The following is a 14836-nucleotide window of genomic DNA, read 5'->3' as shown; positions in this document are numbered from 1 at the left end:
TTCCAGTTTCCATTTTTAGCTCTCCATCCGACTGGGACCAGAACCTTAGAGACATTTCCCTTTAATTTCTCTGAAACTTTACATCATTCCGTTTATCTGTCACAAAATCTCTGGCTTCTTGTACACATTTTTGAAATGAAAAGAATACATTTTGTGAGAACCACCTGCTTTTCATCTTTTGCCTGTAAAAGTAAGTGTTTCTTTACTATATATAGGATAAATAAATTGACCTTACATTTTGCATATTCTAAGACATTCCAAACTTCCATTAGTCTGCCCTTGTGTCATATGAACTTCTGAGCTAACTTGTGTCTCCACCTCCAGCCCTTTACCAATCTTGCTAAATATCTTTTAGATAATTCTTGAAGAGCACTAATTACACTGTTGTTTTGTAATGCAAATAAGTTCATAGTTTCTTTTGGGTAGAAATTTATTTTGGCAGTATTTTATTTAGGTAGTGTATAGAAATAACTTTAATTTTTAAAGGTAATATGTTATTGGTTTTCTTGATCCTGGCAATAGAGTTTTTATTCCTCATAGTGCGATCTAAATTTCTTATAAGGTTGTGTCAGAAATTCGCATCTTGGTGTAGTTAAATTGTGGTTACAGATTGCTTCAATATAACCTTAATATTTTGCGTTTTGTATAGATATACTTTCGCATTGCATCTGTGACTATTCATATAGTAGTTTTATTTGTGAATTGTGAATGAGGTTTATTTCCTTGAATAACCAGTTTCAAAATTATGTTACAAACAATTTATTTTTATTTTGTTCAATACATATGTTTATACAAACTGTTTAATACTTGGAAGGCAAGTATACGTTTTCACTCGTAATTTATTGTTTCAATATTATGAATTTCCATATTGGACGTAATATATGTATTTTATACCTTTACTTTGTCCTTTGATTTCTCTTGATTATTTTCCTCCCTATTCCACCTACCTTCATAAGAGCAGCCACATATGAAAAACATCTTTCTTCTAACAACTATGAAAAGTAATCTTTTATGGTAATAATAACTGTTAAAACTAGAAAACTACTTATGCTTTAACCATATGTATATCTTTAGGCATTTGGTGCTGTTGCAGTTTAATTTATACTTCACTATAAAGTAACTTTTGAATGTAAAGAGAAGTATTTAAAGTCTCATCTGCTTTTTTTTTCTAAATCTGATACCACAGGAAAGGAAATGATAATGATAATGATGTGGCTTTATCACACATTGCAGAATGTAAAAACATTTAGTAAACTGAATGTAATTATTCATCTCAACTTTCAGATGTACTCCATGGTGTACAAATAATGATTTTCTTGTACTTTAATAAGTCAAATTAGAAGAATTGATTGAGAATATATATTTAGTTATCCTCTAAAAAAATAAGCAAATATGCAGATTTTCTGTTGTCATTTCAATTATTGAGAAGGGCAATAATAAAAGTAATAGATTTTTACACATATCCTTTTCTAAAACAGCTCCTGGTCCATTTTGGTATTCCTTGACTTTGAGAAGTAGATTTCATATAATGTGAACTTCAGCTTTCCTACATTTCTCAGTGTGTCTCAAATGCTGTGATGATCTGTTGTTTTCTTTAACATGTTTAATAAGTTACTTTGTACTGATTTTATACATATACTCAAACTTCATACACATTGATAAAGGTTTTAGGATAACACTGGAGTGATAAAAACATGTATGCTTTTCCACAGTGTAGTGTATTTGGCTTCTCTGCTTGCTTGGCAGAAGTTGGTGTAATTAACATCGTTTTTGAATTGAACCAGACTTTAATGTTCTCATTTCAAGTATCTCATCTTTTTCAGTTAAACCATGGTTATACATATCTGTTGATATGTAAAATGATTCTGTATATATTTTGTTTATCACAGCAGATAAGCAGTTCTAAATTAACTTGCTTTTTAGGGAAATAAATCCAAGCAACATTTGGCTTTGTTTTGTTGGAGTGTTATTGCTTCTACCATAAACAACATGTGAATTTTCCTTAGTATATTCTTTTGCTATTCCAAGTTTCCTTATAATATGACTCAAGATCAACTGTATATGTTTTATAGGGAACTTTATTTATGATGTATTTCTTAATCATTAAGTACAGTTTCATTTTAAACTTGTTTTTTTGCCTCTGTTCTTCTGCATCCCTCTGACAATGGTTTCCCTTATTTTGGAGGAAAATGTTGTCCATGAAAAGGAAGTGATGAAAAAGAAGTTACAATAGAAATTTCCATAGACTCACTAAATTCATATATCTTCCAAAATTCTAAAACTGTGAACAATTTATTAACATTTCTGCTATGTCAATAAGAACTCATTTTTTTTTTGGCGTAGGGATTTACACAGTGAGATTTTAGTATCCTGAATTATTACTTTCAAAGAATCTACTAGTATAACAGTTACAGTATAGTTATGACTAATTACTGTTTCCACTCTGTGAATACCAAAGGCAGGTTTGTTAGATTCCTCTTTGAGTATTTGGAAACCTGATGCTTAGTGAAGGGAAGCTTGCAGCTTTCAATCTTTGTTCTCTTTTATGTATGTAAATCACTTTCCTAATCAATCAGTAAATGAATATCAGCAACTGAAGATATTAAATATTCAGCATTTGAAATCTTTGCTTTTGATAAAAGCATTTGCCCATATTTTATTGCTGAATATTAAAAAAATTTTTTAATGAGTCAAGTATTTATAGAGAAGCTTTTCTCTATAAAATTTTACATATATCCTATGATCATCATAAGGGTTAATAGATGTAAAGTCTTTATAATAATGGCTGGTATTTATGAAATGCACAATAGTCATGATTCTCTTGATGAAAGTATAGATTATACAGCAGCCACAGACATGGACTTATTAGAAAAGTAACATTCAGAAAAAGATAGAATGTCAAGCATTTTCATATCTTTTTTAGAAATGGAATTTTGCCCAGTAGTCTTTAATTCTTTTTTTAAAATTGACTTTATTTTTTAGAGTAGTTTTAGATTCACAGCAAAGTTGAGTGAAAGCCACAGAGGTTTTCCATTTACTCTCTTCCCCCATACATGCATATCCTTCGCCACTATCAATATCCACCACCAGAGGGGTACATTTGTTACACTTGAACCTACATTGACACATTATCATCTCCCAAAGTCCATAGTTTATATTAGGTTTCACTCATGGTGTTGTACATTCTAGGCGTTTGGACAAATGATCAATGACATGTATTTGCCATTATAGTATCTTAAAGAGTAGTTAATTGATAACAAGTAGTTAAGATTGATGAATTAATTCTTTTCTTAGTTCTTAACTTGATTCTTTTAACAAATAGTGCTACATTCAGCTTATAACGATAAGCCAGACGTAGTCTCTGCCCTCCAGAAACTTACATAGTTCTTTTGAGTGAAAGGGCTTATAAATCTGTGAAATATATAGATGATATTAACTAGATTTGTTTAGTTCCTTTGTTTGTATTCCTACATTAATAATGTTTTAACATCTCCAAATGATTTAAAAAAATACATGAAAAATTGTGAGGATTGGCAGACAATTACTTTCCTTGTTTGTTAGAATAAACTCAGTTTGTTTGTTTTAAATTCTATTGTCATTGTCTTTGGAAATGTTGGAATTTTGTTTTTCGTGCTTCTCCCCAAAGCCCCTCAGTACATAGTTGTATACTCTGTTGTGAGTGCCTCTGGTTGTGCTATGAGGGATGCAGCCTCAGCATGGCTTGATGAGCGGTGCCATGTCTGTGCCCAGGATCCAAACTGGCAAACCCTGGGCTGCCGAAATGGAGCTCATGAACCCAACCACTCAGCCATGGGGCCGGCCCCAGAATTTTTTTTTTTTACATTTTTAATTTTTTTTTCTTAAGATTGGCACTTGACCTAACAATGATGCCAATCTTTTTTTTTTTTTTCCTGCTTTTCCTCCCCAAATCCCCCTAGTGTATAGTTGTATATTTTATTTAGTTGTGAGTCCTTCTTGTTGTGGCATGTGGGATGCTGCCTCAACATGGCCTGATGAGCGGTGCCAGGTCTGCGCCTAGGATCTGAACCTGTGAAACCCTGGGCTGCTGAATTGGAGCGCACGAACTGAACCATGTGGCCACGTGCCCGGCCCCAGAAATTTTTTAATAATGTGGATCATTAATGTCATTTACAAATGTCTTATATGTATATTATTATGAATTGTCATGCATTATTTTTGGATGGAGTTATGTCCTTGTAGTAGCTTTAAAATAAAATGTTTCCTGTGTGTTAGGGTTTTAGTTATGATAACCTCAGCATAGTTATGTACTGCTTCAAGTTAGGTAATGTAGAAAAGTAATTAGAACTTGTTTCACTTATACCTCTTTAGTCTAATTAAAACCAGTTGGGAGGTTTTAAAATGTCATAATTCTTATTGATGTTTGTTGATTTACTTAATTGGGGAGAGCAGATACCTGGATTCTTAATTTGGGAGATATATTTGACAGGCTGACAAACTTGTACTTAATGTTATTGGGAAATGAGACTTGATAATTTCTTGGAGACTTGGAAGATTTTGCTGTATTCTCAAATGATTGTTCTTGAACTTTGTTTTCCTTTTATTTAGTAGAAATTTTACTTTTCTTAGCAGACATCAGAAAAGTTAAACTTAGATTTGGATGGTAAAGCTCATATTAGTAGGTATGTATTTAATAAATAGATCTAACAAAGGATTGGAAACTAGCTGTTCCAAATATTCATAACTTTATTTAAGCCCTTTTATATTCAGCAGATTACCGTGCCTCCTACTTGACTAGAACTTTAATCCAATCTATTTTGGAATTGCCATAGATTCTTTCTTCTCTACCTCCAAACTTACCTATACCTATATTACAAGAGAATACCTACTCATGTGTAATGGTTCTGATCACCTAACATTTATTTCTTTAGGAGTGATGATGGGCAAGAATATGTTCTTTCTTGAATATCTTCAATCTTTTTTTAAAAAAAAATGACCGTTCACATATGTGTTTCAAAGTATATGAATTTTCAAAATACATGAAACAATATTACAGCTGAAAGGAAATTAGAGAAGTCAACAATTAAAGTTAATTAACACTCCTCTTTTAGTAACTGATAGAACGAGGAGATAGAAAATCAGTCAGAATATAGAAGACGTGAACTACTATATCAAATTTTTTTTTTTTTTGAGGAAGATTAGCCCTGAGCTAACATCTGCTGCTAATCCTCCTCTTTTTGCTGAGGAAGACTGGCCCTGAGCTAACATCTGTGCCCATCTTCTTCTGCTTTATATGTGGGACACCTACTGCAGCATAGCTTGCCAAGCTGTGCCGTGTCTGCACCCAGGATCTGAACCAGCGAACCCCAGGCCGCCAAAGCAGAACGTGTGAACTTAACCACTGTGCCACCGGGCCAACCCCTACTGTATCAATTTGACTCAACTAATATTTATAGACTATTATATCCACATACTTTTAAGTGCACATAGGACATTCACCAAGACTGATCATGTGTTGAGTGATAAAGCAAGTCTCAGTAATAGAGTATGTTTTATAACCACAATGCAATTAAATTAGAAATCAATAACAGCCAACTCTCTGGATAATCTGTGCAATCTTTGGAAATGGGTCAAGCAGAAATCATGAGAAAAAAGAACAGATTTTTAACTGAATGATTAAAAAACCCCCACATGTCAAAAATTTAGGATACAGCCAAAGCAGAGACAGAGTGATATTTATAGCACTAAATGTTCACATTTGAAAAGAAGAAAGATCTAAAAACTTTCACCTTAAGAATCTAAAATAGAGGAGCACGTTTACTTAAAATAAGAAAAAGAAAGAAAATAACGAATGGAAATCAGTGAAAGAAAATAGACAAACAAGAGAGAAAATCAATTAAGACAAAAGCTGGTTCTTTGAAAACATCAATAAAATTGATAACCCTTTAGTGAGACTGATCAGGAAAAACAGAAGACACAAATTACCAATATCAATAATGAATGAAGGAGCATCACTACAGATCTTATGGTCATGAAAGGATAGTAGGCAATATTATGAACAACTTTATCTTTGAAAAACTTACGTGAATCGAACAAATGGAAAACCTAGCTCAGTGACAAGTAATTGGTAAGTGAAGAATAATCAGAATAATGTTGCGGGGCTGGCCTGGTGGCGCAGTGGTTAAGTTTGCACGTTCTACTTCCTGGCAGCCCAGGGTTTGCCAGTTCAGATCCCGGGTGTGGACATGGCGCTGCTTGGCACGCCATGCTGTGGTAGCCGTCCCACATTTAAAGTAGAGGAAGATGGGCACTGATGTTAGCTCAGAGCCAGTCTTCCTCAGCAAAAAAGAGGAGGACTGGCAGTAGTTAGCTCAAGGCTAAACTTCATCAAAAAAACAACACAAAAAAAAAGAATAATGTTGCTATGGAGCAGTTGAAAATTGTAAACAGATATTTCACAATTATATAATTTAGTAAACTAATTTTCTCTAGGAAAGAAGAGCACAAAACATAAATACAAGAAGTCAGGAGGATAGGGTGAGATAGTGAGAGATATGACCTATAGAAAGAAATAGAAGGGGGAAAAGCCCCCAGAAATTGACAACAGAATTGATGAAGAAATTGGAAGTCACAGAGGGGAGAAGAGATAGGAAACTGAATAAAATGAGAGATAGCTTAAATAAAATGGGAAGAATTAGAAAACTCGCATAGTTCCCAAATAAAAGAAGCAAAATAATGCAATGGAGGAAATGTCAAATATCAGAATGGTTAATCCCAAGTTCCTATATTTCAGAAACTTGGGCCCACCTCATATTCCCCTACAACAACTGAAGCAAGATGCATGAGGGGGCCAGCCCTGTGGCGGAGTGGTTAAGTTCACGGGTTCTGCTTTGGAGGCCCAGGATTTCGCCAGTTCAAATCCTGGGCACGGTTATGGCACCGCTCATCAAGCCATGCTGAGGCGGCATCCCACATACCACAACTAGAAGGACCCACAACTAAGAATGTACAACTATGTCCTGGGCAGCTTTGGGGAGAAAAAGGAAAAAAATAAAATCTTTAAAAAAAAACATGACCCATGAGAAAGACACACTAATGCAGCCCAAATACACTAGAAATCAATAACTAAATCAGGGGTCAGTAAAGTTTTTCTTTTGCCAGATAGGAAATGTTGTAAAGCTCATCGGACCATATGGTCTCTGGCAGCTACTCAACTCAGTGGTAGAAAATAAAAAGAAAGAAATGGGTGTGGCTGTGTTCCAATGAAACTAGCAGTGGGGGTTGGATTTGGGACATAGTTTACATGTATGTATCTCTACTTTACATGTATCTCTACTATACACTGTATACTTTGAAAATTTTTCCTAAATAAAATTTAAGTGCTGTACTTATGAATGGTTTTTAGTGGACAGAGACTGTGTAGGCATAGTGGAAAATAGTATCGTACATATATAAGTTATATATATGTTTACATTATTCATATTTGGATATATGAAGTAAACTGCAGACTTTTCTTCTTCCCTGTAACATCTCTTCCATAATTTGAATTTCCATTGCATTTCTTTTCATTGTGGTATAGTAAACATATTTTCTTTATTTTCTATTTTTTTTAAAAGAAACCAGCTAATTATTTTGAAATCTTCTTGAAGGCAGAGTATTTCTAACTCATCTTTGTATTTAATTGCAACTAATAGAAACTTATTTTTAAAAATACAATGTATTGTATCGTTGCCTGCCTCTCATCTAGTATGTGAGATGAGCATCCCTATTGAAGAACATCTGATTCCAGCCCCAATCCTAACATGACCTCCTATTTTTATGTGGAGATTTTACTTAGTGTCCTGCCTGGTTACCTCCCCATGTGAAAGCATCATTAATACTTTCTCAATTTGTGGGAGTGTTGGAAGGTTTAATTACCCAGTGTTTATTCAGAACCTTGTAGAAGAAAAATGTTATTATTTTCTAGGCACATCGCAAATTTAGCTTTTCTTATGGTTGCGTTTCCATTTTCTTTGCTCTTTCTTTTTAATTACTTAATAAAAAATGCAAGCAACTGGCTTTTGTTCTTTAGGAGCTGAATAAGAATACAAATAATGTAATACTATCAAAAATTTTCCTCTTATATTTAAAGGATTAGATTCAGTAACACATGTTGAAGGTTGTGCAGCTTTTCCCTATTTAAAAATAAATGTTTCCATGCTTCTTGCAATTTGTGGTAGATTTAAAATGTCTTTGCTATTTTGTATTTCACTTATATATGCACATTCTTGGAAAATGTCACTTTCTCAAATACTTTGTTCCGCTTTTCCTAATTTTGGTTCAATCTGTTAAATATCATGAATAAAAATAATAAAATTCTTTGTAAAGGAAAATAGTATTAATGTTTAAAATTTTCAAATCATAAAAGTCATATTTCACATTGCTTTAACATGATGCTCATTGTATTGCATTACAAAAAAACTATTTTGAAAACATAGTGCAGGGTAAGAAATGGCTATGATTCTAATAGAATACATGAATATAAAGAAAAAAACATACTGTTATAAAAATTAAAAGTAGACTCTGAGACTCAAAACTTAAGTATTTTTGATAGAGAGTTATAAACTTGTGTTTCGGAGTTTAATTTAATCCTGTATTATTTGTAATTCTTGTTTTCCATCGAAAATAAAAGATAGTGTTGCATCTACCTAATGCACCTCTTTTAGGTGGAGTTTAAATTTCAAAGATAAAGTATTAGGTCACCGTCATCATTCCTTCCTGCATTATTAAAAAAAGCCACACAGAACACTAAAGTACTCAACAGTCATACTAAGTCTTCACAAAAAGCCGAAGATACCTAGTTCATTTCTCATTTCTTAGATGCTGATAATCTATTTTTTGACATAGGAAAGTGATTGTTGATTCTTCCATGGAAAGATGTACTTCAACAGGAATACTTAACTGGACATGCTTAAAAATCTTATTTAATTCCTATTCCAATTCATGCTCCTTTTAGTAGTTCATTTGGCTAGGCTTCACTGTATTGTTAAGTTTTTCATTACATAATAATTGTTGGATCTGAAACAGACTCTCAGAGTATTTTCCCATGTTTACAACATGTATAGTATTATTTGTACATGAAATGATTCTGGAGTAGCGGATTGAGATTTCTGACAATCACTTCACCGTATGATGTGGTTATGTACGTTTGATCAAATCTTTTAACTGCGTAACCACAATTCATTAAGAACAAATTGCTGATATAACTTAGGAAAACTAAAATAACTTTTTGATTAACAGTACTTTAATGCTCAGTAGTTTTTCAGGTTTATATTTTGCAAACTGTCTCTATTGTCTTAATACAAGTAAGTTAGGATACCAACAGTTAGTGTGTTACAGAAGAACATGAGAAATAGAAGCCCACTCAGATTTGTTTCAGAATAGTTTATATTGGTAAAATTTTGTTGTTAAAAGTAGATTAGTTTAACATAATTGTCCATATACTACTTTAAGGAAAGAAATTAATTTGATAGATTAAAATAGTAAAGAGTAAATCATAATTTCAGTTACAATGCTGAAATTCAATCTTCAAATATAGTAAGTGAAAAGGCAACCTTATGTTATTTTGAAGTGGTAAATGGCAGAAGGGCTTGAAAATAATTTTAATGAAGCATAAAAAATATTGTAATATTTAAAAAATGTCTTTGTTTCCCAAAGTTTCATTCTGTGTTCTGTTCTCTTGGTTGCATACTTCCTATTCACTTCTTTATCAGCTTTTTCTATCAGTCTAGTTGAGTGTGTATACACAGATGCCTCACTGACTGTCGTTTAATAGTATCCCCATGTTCCTCAGACTGGATAATGATGTGAATTCATCATTAATGTATCGTGCAGGTATCTTCATTGTCCTGAAACTCCTCTGTGCTCTGCTTCTTCATCCCTCACTTTCCTTCTACCCCCTGGCAAGCACTGATCTTTTTTCTGTCTCCATAGGTTTGCCTTTTCCAGAATGTCATGTAGTTGGAACTTCATTCCTTTTTAAGGCCAAATAAAATTACATTTGTGTGTATACAGCAATTTGTTTATGCATTCATCAGTTGAGGGACATATGGGTTGTTTCCACTTTGTGGTTGTTATGAATAATACTAATATGAATGTTCATGTACATGTTTTCGTGTGGACATATGTTTTCATTTATCGTGAGTATACACCTAGGAGTGGAATTGCTGGGTCATATGGTAATTCTATGTTTAGGTTTTTGAGAAGCCACCAAACTGTTTTCCACAGCGGCTGCTCCCTTTTACATTCCCACCACCAGTGGACCACGGTTCTACTTTCTCTATGTTCTTGCCAACACTCTCTCTTCTCTGTTTTATTATGACCACCTAGTAGGTGTGAAGTGGTATCTCATTGTGGTTTTGATATGCATTTCCCTAATGACTACTAATTTTGAGGATCTTTTCATATGTTTGTTGGCTATTTGTATATATTCTTTGGAGAAATATCTATTCACATCCTTTGCCTATTTTTCAGCTGGGTTGTTTGTTGTCTTGTTGAATATTAAGAGTTCTCAATATATTCTGGATATGAGGCCCTTATCTGATACATTATTTGCAAATATTTTCCCATATTTTTAGGTTGTCTTTTCACTTTTTTAATAATGCCCTTTGATGTATTTAATGTTGATGTAATCCAGTTTATCTATTTTTTCTTTTGTTGCTTGTACTTTTGCTGTCATATCTAAGAATATTGCCAGATCTAAGATCATGAAGATTTACCCCTATATTTTCTTCTAAGAGTTTTATGGTTTTACCTTTTATATTTAGGTCTTTAATCCATTTTGAGTTAATTTTTTTGAAGAAGAAGATTAGCCCTGAGCTAACATCTGCTGCCAATCCTCCTCTTTTTGCTGAGGAAGACTGGCCCTGAGCTAACATCTACGCCCATCTTCCTCTACCTGATACCTGGGACGCCTGCCACAGCATGGCTTTTGCCAAGCGGTGCCATGTCCTCACCTGGGATCCAAACCAGTGAACCCCGGGCCACCGAGAAGCAGAACATGCGAACTTAACCGCTGTGCCACTGGTCTGCCCCCCGTTTTGAGTTAATTTTTATTTATTATGTAAGATAGGAGTCCAACTTCATTCTTTTGCATGTGGACTTCCAGTTTTCCCAGCACCATTTGTTGAAGACATTGTCCTTTTCCCACTGAATGGACTTGGCACCTTTTTCAAAGGTTAATTGATTGTAGATGTATGGGTTTATTTCTGGACTCTGACATCTGTTCCAGTGGTTATATGTCTAATGTTGTGTCAGTATCACAGTGTTTTGATTAATGTAGCTTTGTTGTAGTTTTGAAATCAGGAAATGTAAGTCCTCCAAGTTTTTTCTTTTTCAATCTTGTTTCCCTATTTGGGGTCTCTTGCAATTCCATTTACTTGTAGGTTGACGTTTCACTTCTGCAAAAAAGGCCCTTGGAATTTTGATAGAGATTGAATTGCTATTTAAATGAAACCAGTTTCCTACTTTCTCTTTTTGATTAATAATTGCTGGTTTATGAATGTTAATATTATACTGTGTGACTTTCCTGAATTTATCAGTTCTAGTACTATTTTTTAGATTCTCTTGGATTTCTATATATAGGATTATGTTGTCTGTGAATAGAGACAGTTTTACTACTTTTCCAATTTAGAAGCTTTTTATTTTTTTTTCTTGCCTAGTTGCTTTGGCTAGATCTTTCAATACACTGTTAAATAGTATTGACAGTGGGCATCCTTTTCTTGTTACTGATCTTAGGGGGAAAACATTCCATCTTTTGTCATCGACTATAATAGCTGTTTCATAAATTCTCTTTATCGTATTTGGCAATTCCCTTCTATTTTTAGTTTCCTGTGTGTTTTTATTATGAAAAGATGTTGAATTTTGGCAAATGCTTTTTCTGTATCAGTTGAGATGGTCTTTTTTCCCTCTTATTCTGTTAATGTGGTGTTAATTAAGAATTTATTTAATGCCACATATTTGTGATGTGGTGATTGTTTAAAAGGTTACTGTTTAATTCAACTTATTTCTGAATTTCCAATTTTCCTTCTGTTTTTTGATTCATAATTTCATTCCAGTTTGGTTTGAGAGATTGTTTTCATTGTTTTTAAATTTACTGAGACTTGTTTTGTGGCTAACAAATGGTGTATCCTGTAGAATGTTCCATGGGCACTTCAGGAGAACGTGTGTTCTGCTATTGTTGGGTAGTCTTCTGTAAGTCAGTTTAGTTGATTTATAGTGTTGATCTTAAACTGTGTTCATTTTCTTCATTCTTTTTTCATTTTGTTTCTCTGATGTATAATTTTAGTTTTCTTATTTTCAAGTTTGTGCATTCTTTCTTCTGCCTATTCTGATATTCAGATATGTTTTTGAAACCTTTAGTGCATTTTTCATTTTAGTTATTGTACTTTTTAGTTCTATTATTTCGATGTGATTCTTTTTTAATAGTTTCTAGGTCTTTATTGATACCCTCAATTTGTTAATTCATCTTTTTCCTGTAGTTTTTTTCTCTAGTGTCTTTTAGCTCTTTGAGCATATTTAAGACAATTTATCTAAATTCTTTGTATGGTAAGTCCAATGTCTGGGTTTCCTCAGTGTCAGTTTCTGTAGATTTATTTTTGTTTTATAAATGAGCTATACTTTCCTGTTTCTTTGTATCCTTGCAATTTTTTTGTTGAACAGTGAACATTTTAAATATTATAATGTGGCAGCTCTGAACATCAGATTGTCCCCCGTCCCCAAGGTGTGCTCTTTTTGCTTGTTGAGGCCTGCAGCCATACATTGTTGAGTGACTTTTCCAAACTTTTTGTAAAGACTGTATTTGGTGTTTTGTGTGATTATTGAAATCTTTATTATCTCAGCAATCAGCCAGTGACCTGACAGAGATTTTCTTAAACACCAGGAACCAAAAAGAAAAGTTATAAAAATAACTTTTGCAAATTGGCTGTGAGCTGGGAGAGTCCTTGAGTGTTTGGTAATAACATCTACAACTCTGCCTTAGCCTTCATCTCTGGCTTGTGCAGAGTAAAGATTCAGCCAGAGGGGCCAGACCTGTGGCCAAGTGGTTAAGTTTGTGCGCTCCACTTTTGCAGCCCAGGGTTTCACTGGTTTGCATCGTGGGTGCGGACATGGCACCGCTCATCAGACCATGCTGAGGTGGGGTCCCACAAAGCACAACCAGAGGCACTCACAACTAGAGTATACAACTATGTACTGGGGGGGCTTTGGGGAGAAGAAGAAGGAGAAGGACAGGAGGGGGAGGGGAAGAAAGATTGGCAACAGATGTAAGCTCAGGTGCCAATCTTAAAAAAAAAAAAAAAGACTCAGCCAGAGATGCAAAGTCACAGTTCTTTGTTGAGCAAATGCCTGGCTGTGGGTATGCATGTTGTATTCTTGATTCCCCAGTATATTATTCAATGTACACACAAACACACACATGTGATTTTCATTTCAATGAATTGACTTATGTGATTGTGGGGCTGGCAGGTAGGAAATAGGGTAGGCTGGTAGGCTGGAAACTGTCAGGCAGGGATTGATACTGCAGTCTTGAGGCAGAATTTCTTCAGTAATGTGTATTTTCATAAATTGAATCTCTGTGTTCAATTCTTTTTTGTCTGCTTTCTTCCATTTCATCTCTTTTATTCATTTACTCTTAATTCTGGAAATGTTTCTGAGATTTGTCCTATACTTCACAGATTCAATTTTCTGAATAAATGTTGGATTTCATTAAAATTAAATATTTCTGCTTTTCAAAAATACTGTCGAGAATGAGAATACAAGCCACCAATTGAGAGAAAACACTTGCAAAACACGTATCTGATAAAGGACTGTTATACAAAATATACAAAGAGCTTTTTTAAAAATTCAACAATAAGAAAATCAACAACCTGATTAAAAATTGGGCAAAAGACCTCACGCCAGACATGGTATACACATATCAAATAAGCATTTGAAAAAATTCTTCATATCATATGTCATCAGGGAAATTCAAGTTAAAAGAACAATGAGTGGGGCTGGCCTGGTGGCCAGGTGGTTAGGTTCACGTGCTCCGCTCCAACTACCCAGGGTTTCACCAGTTCGGATCCTGGGCGCAGACATGGCTCTGCTCATCAGGCCATGCTGAGGTGGCGTCCCACATGCCACAACTAGAAGGACCGCAACTAAAAATATGCAGCTATGTACTGGGGAGGAAAAGGAAAAATAAAATCGTTAAAAAACAAAACAACCACAAAAAACGAGATACCACTGTTTACCTATTAGAATGGCCAAAATCCAGAACACTGACAACATCAAATACTGGTGAGGATGTGGACCGATAGGAACTCTCTTTCATTTCTGGTGGGAATGCAAAATGGTAAAACTACTTTGGAAGACAGTTTGGCAGTTTCATACAAAAGTAAACATATTCTTCGCATACAATTCAGCAATTGCCCTGCTTTGTATTTACCCAAAGGAGTTGAAAACTTAACGTCTGCTCAAAAAACTGCATGAGTATTTATAGCATCCTTATTCATAATTGCTAGAATGTGGAAGGAACTAAGATATCCTTCAGTGGGCGAATAGACAAATAAACTGTGGTAGATCTGGATAATGGAATATTATTGAGCACTAAAGTTAAATGAGCCATTAAGCCATGAAAAGAAATGGGTGAAACTTAAATGCATATTACCAAGTGAAGGAAGCCAGTCTGAAAAGGCTACATACTGTATGATTCCAACTATACAACATCCTGGAAAAGGCAAAACTATGGAGATAGTAAAAAGACCAGTGTTTGCCAAGGGTTAGCGGTGAAGGAGGGATGAATAGGCACATCGCACAGGATTGTTAGGGTAGTGAGACG

The 14836-nt window shown here is 34.2% G+C and overlaps 1 protein-coding gene across 19 annotated transcripts in view; it reads left to right on the top strand.

Annotated features, from left to right (window-relative positions):
* Nucleotides 1–14836, top strand: part of BCAS3 (BCAS3 microtubule associated cell migration factor) — a 569320-nt gene that overhangs the window by 118654 nt on the left and 435830 nt on the right. For 2 of the 19 annotated variants that reach the window (XM_070562381.1, XM_070562383.1), the window contains exon 1: nt 55–190. The exons of 16 other annotated variants lie outside the window; for them this stretch is intronic. The gene's annotated coding sequence lies outside the window, so the exon portion shown is untranslated. Of the gene's footprint in view, nt 1–25; nt 191–14836 lie in introns of those variants that run through there. One more of the 19 variants, XM_070562385.1, reaches the window with a different exon arrangement.

This window comes from Equus przewalskii, chromosome 10 (assembly GCF_037783145.1).
Source record: "Equus przewalskii isolate Varuska chromosome 10, EquPr2, whole genome shotgun sequence".
Taxonomy (NCBI): domain Eukaryota; kingdom Metazoa; phylum Chordata; class Mammalia; order Perissodactyla; family Equidae; genus Equus; species Equus przewalskii.
The sequence above is the reverse complement of the archived record's forward strand: the minus strand, read 5'-3'. Positions and strand labels throughout refer to the sequence as shown.